This window comes from Corvus brachyrhynchos, unplaced genomic scaffold, assembly GCF_000691975.1.
Source record: "Corvus brachyrhynchos isolate BGI_N302 unplaced genomic scaffold, ASM69197v1 scaffold92, whole genome shotgun sequence".
Taxonomy (NCBI): Eukaryota; Metazoa; Chordata; class Aves; order Passeriformes; family Corvidae; genus Corvus; species Corvus brachyrhynchos.
Genome location: NW_008236973.1, coordinates 4,965,154 through 4,977,805, shown reverse-complemented (window position 1 = coordinate 4,977,805; position 12,652 = coordinate 4,965,154).

Genomic DNA, 12,652 nt, shown 5'->3' with positions numbered 1-12,652 from the left:
CCATCCCACTATATGTGCTTTGAACCAAAAAAAAAGCTGGCAAATGCTCCTCTAGAACCTTATGGACAGCTGTCCAGAGGAGCAAAGAAATCTACTATTACTTGTTTTCCTATGTAGTTTGAAATTTAAGCAGTTGTTTTAGTACTAACTGCAGAAGCCAGCAAATGACTTCTGCCATGGCCTGCAGTGCATGAGCAGTTTCATGACAATTCTGTCTTCCTGACTGATTCACATGAGTTGGAGAAGAAGAAAATGCACTTTGAGCTGTAACAAAAAAGCTCAGCCTGCTTACAAGCAGCACATTGTCCAGAGGTCCCACAGCTGCAATTCCCAACCTCCTTCACAGCCTGTTACCACCTTCCTTCTTTCCTCCTAAATTGGCACAAGCTTTACCTTTTTCCATCTGAGCTCACCCTACAGTTCCTAGCCACTAACTTCTTCTGCTCCCACTGCACACTGATGCCTCCTTGCCTGCTCCAAACAGATCCCAGGTGCTGCTGCAGCCTGACATTTCTGCTATGCCTTACACCTTTTTTATCACCAGTGGTGCCAACATGGTGCCCAAGCAATCATATCCATTTCATCTCTTCTCTGCACTCCACCTCAACTCTAACTCCAGCATGACTCACCAGTGGCACAGAAGAGGATGGGAACCTATGATTTCACGTCTCCTCCAGGCCACAGGCCAAAGGTGTCAGATGAGTGCTAATAAAATCAGAGTTACTAGAAGTGAAGAGCAGCCAATTGCTGCTACATAGAATAATGTGATCCACAGACATCCAGGGCAGCCACTGACACCACAGGGATTTGGTGCAAGACCCCTCAGCAGGACAGAAAAAGGTAGGGAGTAAAACTCCATTCCAAAGACTGATCCCATGAGCTTCCTCTTAAACAAGCCATTTCAAGTGCATAAAGCATATTTTTTTTATCTATGCTGCCTTTTGGCTATTCATTCCTCTCCCCTGCATATTCTCTTGAACAAGATCAAGAACCTCAAGATCAAACATAAGAAATTCTCATGTTGAGACAGCAGGTTTTCTCACACAGTTTCAACACAACAGCTCTCAGCCCTACACTAAAATTTTGGGTTTGGACATGTGCAAAATAATCACTATAAAGCAATTCTTGCATCCCAAGGTAGATGAGTGCCCTGTCAGGAAGATACCAAGCCAGAAGAAGGATATTCATTTCACTTTTTTCATACCATAGCACTTTCGGGGCTGTTTCAGATACGCATCACCAAAATACCCTCCAAACTTCCCTAAGTTTTTTCTTGTGACATGATTTATATGAATTCAAAAATATCCATTTTCATCAATAAAACTATGTTTAACCAGTTCAATTAGAAAATTGCTTCAGTCAACTTTCTCTTTAGATAATTAACTGCACATGATAATTACAAAAGCCTGTGAATTTATACATTTGCCACTAGAAGTATGAACAACTCCCACCTGACATAAAACTAGAGGACAGGGGATGGACTTGCACCCACACTCAAGAGGTAGCACAGAGAGTAGCAGGCCAGGAAACCAAGCACGGCTGCCCACCATGCACATCCTTCACCTTTTTTGTATCCATGAGTTTAAGTAACGTGCCACATCACTGCTCAGATGTAACCTTCACAGCCTTTTCTTTTCACTTTTCCATTTAGATTTTTCAAGTAAAATACAGTATCAGCTAATTCTGGCTTCTATTCAATTTCACTTCTCTAAAGATACTCTTTTCTTAGACTAAGAAAATGCATCACAGAATAATACAAGAGCCAGGGACAGCAACGTGTAATACCTTATAATGCATTTTACCCAGCCTGCAACGGCCATCCCAAACCACAGAAAAAGTACCTCGTTTAATAGCAACGTGCCTGTTAGGGCCCTGGTATCAGATAAGTAGTTGAAACTGACAGAAGAAAAAAAAAAAACCACAAAACAATGGTATGTATAGATAAAAGGTTACTCCACCCTCCCCTAAGTGCTGAGACCTTCTACATCCATCAACACTGCTCATGGAGAGAGCTAGCTACCTCAGAGAACACGCAACTGGATTTTTGTTTTTAAAAATTACGTGCTAGTACTACTGCTGTTGGAAAACATGGTTAAGAGATAGATGACTAATTAGATACTTGGAGAAACTCCTCTTAAAACTTTAAAAAGTACTTACTACAAGATTTTTTTACCTTGTGAATTTGCAATTAAATGGCAGTGTGTGTGCACTTATTAATATCCTCACAGCACAAAAGCTGGACCAGTAGCTAGCACATAAAGACCCCAGATTTACTTCAGTGGAGGTAAAGTATCTAGGGCAACTCATTGCAAGCTTCTATTTTGCCTCCACCAAGCTTAGTTTTGGTACCAGCACCCCGTATACCTTGACATTTAGGGAAGCCACTAGAAGTGGTGAATGGCTCTTGCCCAGAGCCAGCAGGTAACAGCTGTCATCTCTTCCTCTTCCAAGCAGCCAAGTGTTAAAACAAAGATAAGTCAGCCTCGGATTTCCCATTTCTCCCATTGCCGTTCAAAGCACCAAGTCAGAAGAGAAATAACTTTTCCTTTCAGCCCTCTGCTTGAGGCTTCCAGTTCAACAGAGCATTTTCAGCACATGATACTTTTTACACCTCAGAAGATATGTTTTAATATGTCTCAAAGTATTACAGTTGAGTTCACATACACCTCATAGGCAGACACTGAATCTCTTTTGTGGAATTCGTGTTAAAAAAGCCACAGATGTGCAATAAATGAAGTTCATTTTTTTCAGACACAAAATCCCTGGTGCACTTGAAGAGAGTTCTGATTTAACGATTTGCCTTTTAAAAGCCATTAGCAGTTTGTGAGAGCTCCCACACATTTCTCTTTCAGGCTGTTCATCATGCTGGGTGGGGGGAAAAAGAAGAGTATGCAGCTGCAAACAAAACAAATTACAGTGTTGAAGAGTTAGTACCGACTTAAGTCTGACAAACAAATCTAAAAGTTCAAGCTCAGATACAAAATTTAAAGACCTATTAGGACAAAGCATCTGCAACTTGCAACTGTTATAACTTCAGAGGAAAAGAAATGACCAAAAATTTACTCAAGACTCCAGGAAAAAAGAAAAAAAAAGGATAAATTACTTTTTTTTGTACTTTAGATGTCCGCTGAATGTCACTTGCTAAAACCTAAAAAACCTTTTGAGACCTAAAAGAAGCCACTTCCATGGGTTTAAAGACTGAAATGTTTTGGAAGAGTTTAGAAAACTCCCAAACCACATAAAGAGCTTTTCCATTTCAGCTACCCAGCTTCTTACACAAAAGTAATTCAAAATGTTATCAACTATAGCACAGATTTCCTTGGTGAAATATGCCAATGTAATGACAAATACTTCTAATTTGTGCATTACTTCCTACTGGCTAAGGGTTTGCAGAAAGAAGGAAGTCAGATTCTTTACTTAGACTGCCCAAAAACCAGAAGAGGCAACAGTTTCAACAACAGCCTCCAAGTCAAGCTAGCAAATTTACATTCATAATGCAAAGGATGAACACTTTCCACTATGACAAGTAAGTCTCCAACTGGTGGGAACCTGCTGATGATTAGCAGTCCTAAAAATTGACTCCGGTGTATACAAAGACAAAAACAGAGCTCAAATCAGAAGTTTGGAATGAAAGAACCCCTATGTTCACAGATGCTGCCTAAACAAGTTTACTCAGACTGTATTTCTCCAAGATTCCCCATGGCTTTTTACTGGAGACAAATACAAAAATTTGTCTTTATGGAGCAGGCTCAGCTGCATTTTCCTAGTGCATTAGCAGACCTTTATCTGCTGCTTTCACTGTTGCCATTTCACTGAGAGATACGGGTTGCCCCTCTCATTCATCTCCTGTGTTCCCTCTGGAAAAGTCTAGATCCCAGTGAGCCACTCAGCAACAAGAGGACAACCAGAACACACAGGCTGCAGCACTACCTGGACACTCCTAATACTCATCCTCCTCAAATGGCAGCCTGAGCCTTGCCACAGTCCCCAGTGATCAGGAGCAAACCCAAGGTCTTGATGTGCTATACAAAGTATTCATTCTGCAAACTCCTTGAAGGTTTAATAAAACAGGAGCATGGAGCCATTAAATTGATTACTGCTCTACCCATCAGACATGGTGTTGCAAGCACACCTCTAACTTTAGAGTCTGGTGAGAACTCTGGCAAAAGCAAAAGGTGGTTTTTAAAAGAACTGCCCTCACTGAGGTTGCAGAGTATGGGGCTTATTAAATATTAAGGCCAGACAAATTGCAAAGATGTCAACAAGACTCAAGACTTTGCAATCCAATACTGACAGGCTGAGCAGTCACTGTGGTATCTTCCTCTAATATTGCTGTAGATTTTGCAAAAGGCATGACTGCACAAAAAGTAACTTGATTTTTTTTTTTTTAGACAAGGAGTAAAAAATATTTCTGTCAGAACAACATTTCACAGTTCCAGTTTCTGAGGAAATGTCTCATAAAAGCAGGGCAAGTTCTGTCAAATAAAATTTATATTTTATATCTTCTAGTCCTGTCCTCATTGATGCCTGTGATTTAAAATAAATTAACTGTAAAAGTTTAACTAGAGAGCTCCATAAAAGATTTTTAAAAGGAGATTTAAAAAAGAAAGTCAAGACTTCTTTAAAAAACAAACCAGAAAGTGGCAATAGTGAGAGCAGGTATTTTAGCTGTTAAAAGAATCACTTACTATGCTAGGAAGAAAAATCCAAACAAAATTATGAGTATTTCCAAAGAGGCTTCCATCACAATTCTGCCATTGGTTATGAAAGAATAGAAACAGCTCTGTATATTTAGGCTTCCACATTTACCTTGATCAAAACTACAGCACTTACTCAAGGGACACCAGGAAACACATGGATGCTGGAGCAGGGATGGCACTGTGATCTAGCTCAGAGAGGGAGGAAAAGGGGGTGATGGCAAACTGACTGACAACAAAGCAAAGACAAAAACGCTTCCCAAGAAGCAAAGTGCAAAGAAGCTGTAACCAAAACCACATTCCCTGGCTTTTCTTTTCCCTCCATCACTGGTACCATTGCTTTATCTTAACTCTAGTGGTGTGTTTCTGCACAGAACGAAATTTTCTAAAGCAAACTGAAGTGTTCCACTCTGCACAAACAGCACAATAAACTTCATTTCAGTTTGTTTTAGAAAATTGCTCTCCACTCCCAGAATCAGCAGGCAGAACATGAGAACATTGCACTGGGTCAGACAGCTCGAACATAAAACCCAGCCTCATTCCAACACATGCCTTGGATTTGCTCTAAGATTAGCCTTGCTACACCTCACAGAAGATTCTGTGCACTAGGATCATTTGTTTGATCCTAGTGCAGTTTGTTAAAAATTGTTAAGGATATCAGCAAGGTGGGTCTCTTCCAAGAGTGACGAAGCCTTAAAGCAAAACCATGCTCTCTGCAGAGTTAGATTCCTAACTTGAACCCATAGGAGCCACCAGGTAAGGCCAACAACCACAAGCGCCTTTTCACCAGGGGACATGACTTGGCATTCGTGAACAAATAAGTATTTAGGGGTTTGGTTTAGAGGAGCAGTGGGCTTTCCAAGTTTCACTGATACATGAGAGCATATGTGGGAGCATAAGAAAAGAAAATCCCAATTGCAGGCATCAGAAAGGAACAACTGAAAGATGCAGTGAATGCTTTAGATCTTGTTCCTTGCCACAACACCTCACCTGCAAGGTGAGGTCATAGCACTGCCCTGGAAACACACTGCAGGGTTTAATGTTCATGTGTACCTCGGGAGTAGCCATCACATTCCCAAAGAATAGGAGAAGGAAGGAAGAAAACTTCTCCTTCAGAGACACATGTTACATGGTTACAGCTTGATATACACCACATTCAAACTCTCTTCCAGAAGCTGACGGACACCACCAGGAGTAAAGCAGACCTTTCAAGTCAGCTGGTAATTTCAAGGTAATTTGCTATTTTGGATACACTATCTCCAACAGTATCTAGGAGCTGATCCTCACTGCTGCTAGAAACACAACACCCTTGAGTCCAAGATAAAGCACAAGTTAGACTAGTACAGCTGAAACATGGTTGAGGCACAGTGGCACGGACACAATGATGCATTTTCTCAGAATGGACAGAAGCAGTGCGCAGGTTGATCCGGTACACTTTCAGAGTGTGAGTAGAACAGTCATTATTTTTACAGTATTCCAAGACCTGGTGAAATATCCTAGGAGTCCACATGAACATGGGATATAGTAATATTGGACATTGTTATTCAATTTTCTGTGACAGAAGTAGCATGGAAGCTGGTTGATACACACATACTATACAGTCCAGTCCTTCAGTGTGACCTGTCAAAATCATCAAGTAGGAACATGAAAAAAATGTTATCTGTGACATGGCTATGGTAATACAAATCCAGCCTGACAGGTAACAGCTGGGCAACTGATGTCTACAGAAGTGCAAATATTCAATTAACAACATCTATGAGCAATAATCACAGATGTCCTGATATCAGGAAATGCAGTCACACCAATTCCTGTCAAACCAGGGAACACACGTACATTAGCAGAGAACTGCAAAAAAGCACACCACTGTGTGCTCAAGTCTAGTACTAGCAAAGATCCTAAAAATGGCAAGTGCATACAAAATAATTTCACTGAAAATCTGAAGAAAACTGTATTCAAAATATGCACCTAGGTGTCTCATCTAGTACTGTGTCTTCATCAAGGGAAAATCTTTTCTCTCTTGCTGGCTTGCTTCCTTTCCTCTCCCTCTCTCTGAAACAGCTGCTGTTTTCAAGCTCTTAGTTTGCTATTCAAAGGCCTTCATGCAAGAGTTGTCAGTAACAAACTACCAGTAGCAAAATACTGTTCAGAGAAGATTGTCTTCAAAAAGCACCACTAACGTTGACAACTTCAGTAGCTGTATCAAAGTCCCTATATTTACTTGTTGACTCAACCGGACGAGATTCCACAGTGAAATCTCAAAGGCAAGGAAACCTTTTTCAGACCAGAATATTAATACTGTATGTAATAAATGACACTCACTGAAATGCTGTATTTTTCTACAGCATTAACAGGTGTTATATTTGGTTTGTGCAGTTGCTAAACCAGCTACTGCCAATGGAATCAGAAGCCCCAGGCAGTCAAGACATGTCTGTGCCAGACACACTACTCACACATAGTCTCCAAAACATTTACCAAACAATTTCACTTTAATTCTCTATTTTAAGTATCTTCCTATGTTTTATTTATTTGAAGTGCTGGTTGTAGTTGAACCAGACTGTTAACATGAGATATTCCTTGAATTGCTCCAGTAATGGAGCACTGGGAAGTGCTGCATGCCACGTAAGAGTACAGCAACTGCCCAGTGACCATTTACTCCTGATTAATATCTTATGCAGAAGAGACTTTTATTACTGAGGATAAAATTGCTAAAGTTCTTTATCCAAACATGATGGAAAAAAATCTGCATTTACCAACACCTACAACATCAAGGGCAAATTGGAATCTGAAGGCACACAGCTCTTGGTCACAGTACTATTTATATTTGAGAAACACAGGGAACATTTCAGACTCCAGAATCAACTCTGATCTTCAGCCAGCACAGCAAAGTGTTTCTTGTTCAGTGCTCCTGGCATAACACAGTGCAGCATCCCACTCAGAATTACAAGCACCTTTTTGATAAGACTTGTCTGATAAGACAAGCACAGCTAGCAATGGAAAGTAGAATTAAAATCTAAAATTACAAGCTTTCAGTGAGAAATAAACAAATCAATCACACTTAGGAAGAGAGACAGCATGTGCTGTACTAGTGTGTCTTGGATTATACACCTTCTCTGAGTACTCTACTGTGCTTTTAATAAAATGAGTATGTTACCCAATGCTAACATTTTTTTCAGCCCAAATACTCCACGATATACTGACAACTGAATAAATGCCTGGGACAATCTGCCCATTCATGACCGCTGGAGTTCATCATTCCTACTTATTCTTCATCCTTTGCAGATGCAGTAATCCTTATGAATGCAGGCTTTCTTCAGATTGTAAAGAATGGCAATAGGGCCATAATGAGAATCCATCCAAAGCAAGTCCAAGCTTTCAGAGCACGCACTGAAGATTTGCTGATCTGTACAATTGTCGGCTAGAAAACATACATATTACAAACAAAACAGGAAAATGGTGGAAATTGAGTCAAAATGGTTTATGAAGCACTGCAGCATTTAAATGCTGTATTTAAAAAACCACATGTGCTTCTGTATGAATAAAGTTGTTTCACAGTACCTTCCCTCCCAAATACAGAGAAAGGCTACCTTTCCCCACTCCTTTTTATTTAGGCATCAGTATCTCACAGAAAGAAGGAATGACAAAAATATAGAAGAGGTTACAGATACGCTGAAACATTGGTGCAGGTATTGCAGAGCTTTCTGTTGCTTCTGTACAAAAGTATGTTCATGTCAGGTCCTGACAATGATGTGTTCTGAAGCTGCAGCAATTAAAATAGTTCTTTAGAAAAGAAAAATTATTGCTGCAATGCCTATTCATGCCAAGGACCTCAAGAGAATTACTGCTTCAGTGAGCCTTTCCTCAGCAGCTGGCAAAACCAGCTTCACCGTGCTTTTGCTAGAACCCAACACAAACAAAAAAATTTCTCCCAAATTCTAAAAATATATTACACAATTGCAAATGCAACCCAGTAAAAAGACATATTTTTTTTGCAAAGCTTTTAACAAGCTGTATCAATTTAAACAAGAGGAATTGTTATGAAATATGAGCAGGGTAAGCAACAATAAATGGGAGATCAAATTGGATAACTGCTCCTTACAGCGAAGTGTTACCTAGCTATTAGACGAAAGTATAGAGAACCAGTTTTGGGATTGGAGATAATTATCCTGAGAAAGCAAATAGACTCTTCAGCCTACCATATTCTTCTGGAATAAATGGCTGTAATATTTCAAAAGGAACAATAGAACTTTGGGGATGAGCACAGCATTATCATTGCGACCATAACATTTTAGGCTATGAGATCCAGATGGGTGCAGGAGAAAGTGTCACATTTGTTATAATAGCAAAGCATTGACAAAAGGTGCGCCCAACTGCTCATGCTAAATACTGACAGACTGAACTGCCAGATCCTTGGGAAAACACTCAGAGTGTCAGGCTGCCAAGTTTTAGACCACAAACATAACAATTAAAAAAAAATGGCAGACAATATCACTACATATATAAAATCCACATATTCATTATCCTGCATAATGACTGGTCAGTACTAAAATATTTCCTTTGAGGACTGGATTCAGTTTTGATTACTCCCTGAGTAAAAGATCATATTTTCCAGCAGTCTAAGTGGAAAATTCACCATTAAATTCAACTGAAAGTTAACAAGGTGGACCACAATTTTTCTGCCATAACAGTAACTAAAAATTTGCACCAAATCAAATGGAAATAAAGGACTGAGAGAATCTTGCAACACGAGTAATGCACACAATGCCCAATATTAAGACACTTGTGGCAAACACCAAAAACCCCACACAGCACCCAGGAAACCCCCCATTAATTGTTTTACCAATACTCAGACACCCTTGAAAAGAAAAAAAATTAGTCAGCTCTTTTTATAACTGTTGACTAGAAAAAAAGGCCACAAGAAGTCACTCCTCTCCTCGTGCCAGGTTAAGACCCAGCCACAGAGAAGGGCACTCCAGCAGCCCCATGCTCTCTAATTCACACTTGTCCCCTAAGAGAGATGGCAGCCTACCCGCTTTGCATCGCGACAATAAAGAAAAGAGTATGGGCGTGTTGCAGGCACAGGTAGATCTGCAAAGTCAGATCGTGTTTAGCTGGGGCCCTGAGTGATCCTTAAGAGCAAAGAGCATGCACAGCATTGACTGCTTCAGAGTAGAGGTTCCGCTTTTCTTGGAACTGTAAAGACAACGCTGATGGAAATCACTGAGTAAAGACAGAATCACAGCTCACGATCTGAATCAGCTGTGAGTTTCCCAAGCGATCTTGTGCAAACCTTTCCTGTTGCACTTCAGATCTAGTATAATTTTCCATCTTTGAAAGGCAAAAATTAAAATCAAAAGGTTTTACAATGCTTGGATACTTCGTATTTCATGGAGCTGTAAATACACACAGGAACTGTTTTTCCATCCCATATAAACATGCAGTTTATAAAAATTTTTTATAAAAACTGGGTTCTAACTTCAGGCTGATGAACATCAGTAGCCCAACTATTCCCCTACTCCCTGCTATCACGCTGTTTCTGTAGGTGTACCAAGCAAGGAGAAGTACAAAGAAAAAAAGCAGCAGCATAAACAGGTGACTAAAAATATTTTTGAGGGCTGAAAAATTTACTTGTGGTGGTTCAGAGATGGTGCAACTGACATTGGCTTCTGAAGACCTTTGTCATTATATATCTCAACAGCCTAAACCCATTCACAGCCAGGAACCCCCTCCTCAGTTAAATTCCTAAGAGAAAGTGTTCTTTTTCAGGATTTCCTATTTATTACCTCAAAGGTTTGAGGTTACTGGACTGTGACCCGCAGACCAAATATATAGGTCAAACAAATAGCACAGAAATATAGCAAGGAAAACTAGTCTAGTAAATCAGAATATTTTCTTCTTTGCAGAGATGCTTCTAGTTTTTCAGCCATTGATTTCCCACCCCTAAAAAAAAATCCATATCCCCCCCCAAATATTTCTGTCTTCCCATAGCCAGCATCTCAGTCCATTTCAATAAGCCTGACTGAGTCCTCTGCCTTCACCTTGGCTACATCTCCTTCTGCAGACACAGTTCAGCCAAGCATTTCTCCTTGGGGTACCTGTTGCTGCAGGAATATGTTCTGCAACTTCTGGCCAGGTTAGGTGACTTCTTCGGTACTGGCTGACCTCCTGCTCACTGAAACTTACAACAAGACTGCTTCATCCTCAAGCCCATGAAACCCTAAGTCATAGATAAATTTTCCTGGCCAATACAACTACTTGTCTAACAGAACATGTCCTGCAAATGTGACATCCCAGTAGTAACTCCTACTCCAAGGAACTTGGTCAGTTCAAGTTACAGTATGAAAATGAGCTTTGTTCCAGACATCGCAGACATTTTAAAAATAGGGTATTGTTTTCAAATTAATTTTCCTTAACTTTGAAGCCCAGCATTATGGAATGGACCTCTGGCAAACGGCTGATAACAGAAATAAATAATGTCTTCCCAAACCTTTTTAACAGCTCTAGAACACCCTCCTTGTTGCACCAGTCCACTGCCTTGGAACCGCTGCCCTGTTTGAGCAGGAACTTCCCATAAATCTGCATTTGTCAACAAGCTGCTGTTTCAAGTCTCTCAACCAGTAAGGCAAATACAATGTAACAGGCAAACAACCTACAATGAAAACAGTTAAATTTAGGAGTACACCTAACTATTAACTTCAGGTGTATCAGCTTTCCATCAGTCATATATTTATCTCAGTATATGATTCACAGACTTTTTATATTCTCCACACAACATACACTCAGTTTATGTATCAGGACAACAGAAAGAAGAACCTGAGTTTTAGCTGACAAGTTTTTCTGGTGCCATTAAAAAAATACCATATCCACATGTAAAATGGTGTATTCTCTATACTAAATCAAATGCAAGAAAACACTGTTTCCAATCAAGCGAAGCATCAGAAATCTGTCTCTGTGCTCAGATAGAGTATTACACAAGAACAGGCTATTCTGGAAAGTGAGCAATTCAACTCTGAGCTGTGCATGCTGTGTGTGGGTGCACACACATGGGTCAAATGTGATCTGTTCAAGGATCAAAAATGCCATGCACGTATTGCATCATTTGGATTCTGGCACTTTGACATAATTATAAAAGCTCAAATTATTTTTCTTATGCATTGCCCTTTTCTACAATTAAGGGTTCTGAAGAGCTTGGAAGCTTTAGATCACTGAGAGATGGGGTTTTTTACAAACTTGTTACAAATTTGTTACTTAATATAACTGTTACAAATTACCTCAAATTTCCTTGCTGACTGTCAAGGAAAATTCTATAATATAACCCTGGTGGTAAATAGTCTCAATGGTCCAAGTTTTCTTCTCATAGCTGGGACATCCATATGTTGCTCATGAGTCAAACTTTAAGCATTTTTTTAAAGTATAAGAACTAAAAACTAGGTCTTGGTCCGGACACAGTCTATTAGCAAATTGAAAAATGTTAGTTCGATTCTTGTTATGATTAAATGGTCACAGAGAGAGAAGCATCTTTATCTTTCACTTTACTGAGGACAGCTGAGAACACAGCAACAAAGCATGAGAAGGCTAAGGAAAAAATTTTCTTATAACACAAGCAGCAAAAGTTTAATCTGAACAAAATTCTCCTGTGCCTTGAGAACCAGAACATCAAAGGAGCCAATGTTGAAATGAAAGCCTGGACTGTAGATGTGTAGAGAGACACAGGAATTCATACTTTACTCATATGTTACCTCGACCTATACAGCTTATAGGCGAAGACAAGGCACAGATAGTTTCATCCGTGGTCGGGGGAATCAGTCACAGTGATGTCTTCATGTGGTTGCAGGAGGAAGATAGAAATGATAAGCTATTTCAGCCATTCTGATCTTGAGCCAATCCTCACATTTCCATGAGGCAGGGAAGTGAGCAAAGGTTTTTAGTTTAGATTGGGAGAAAAAAAAAAAAAAAAA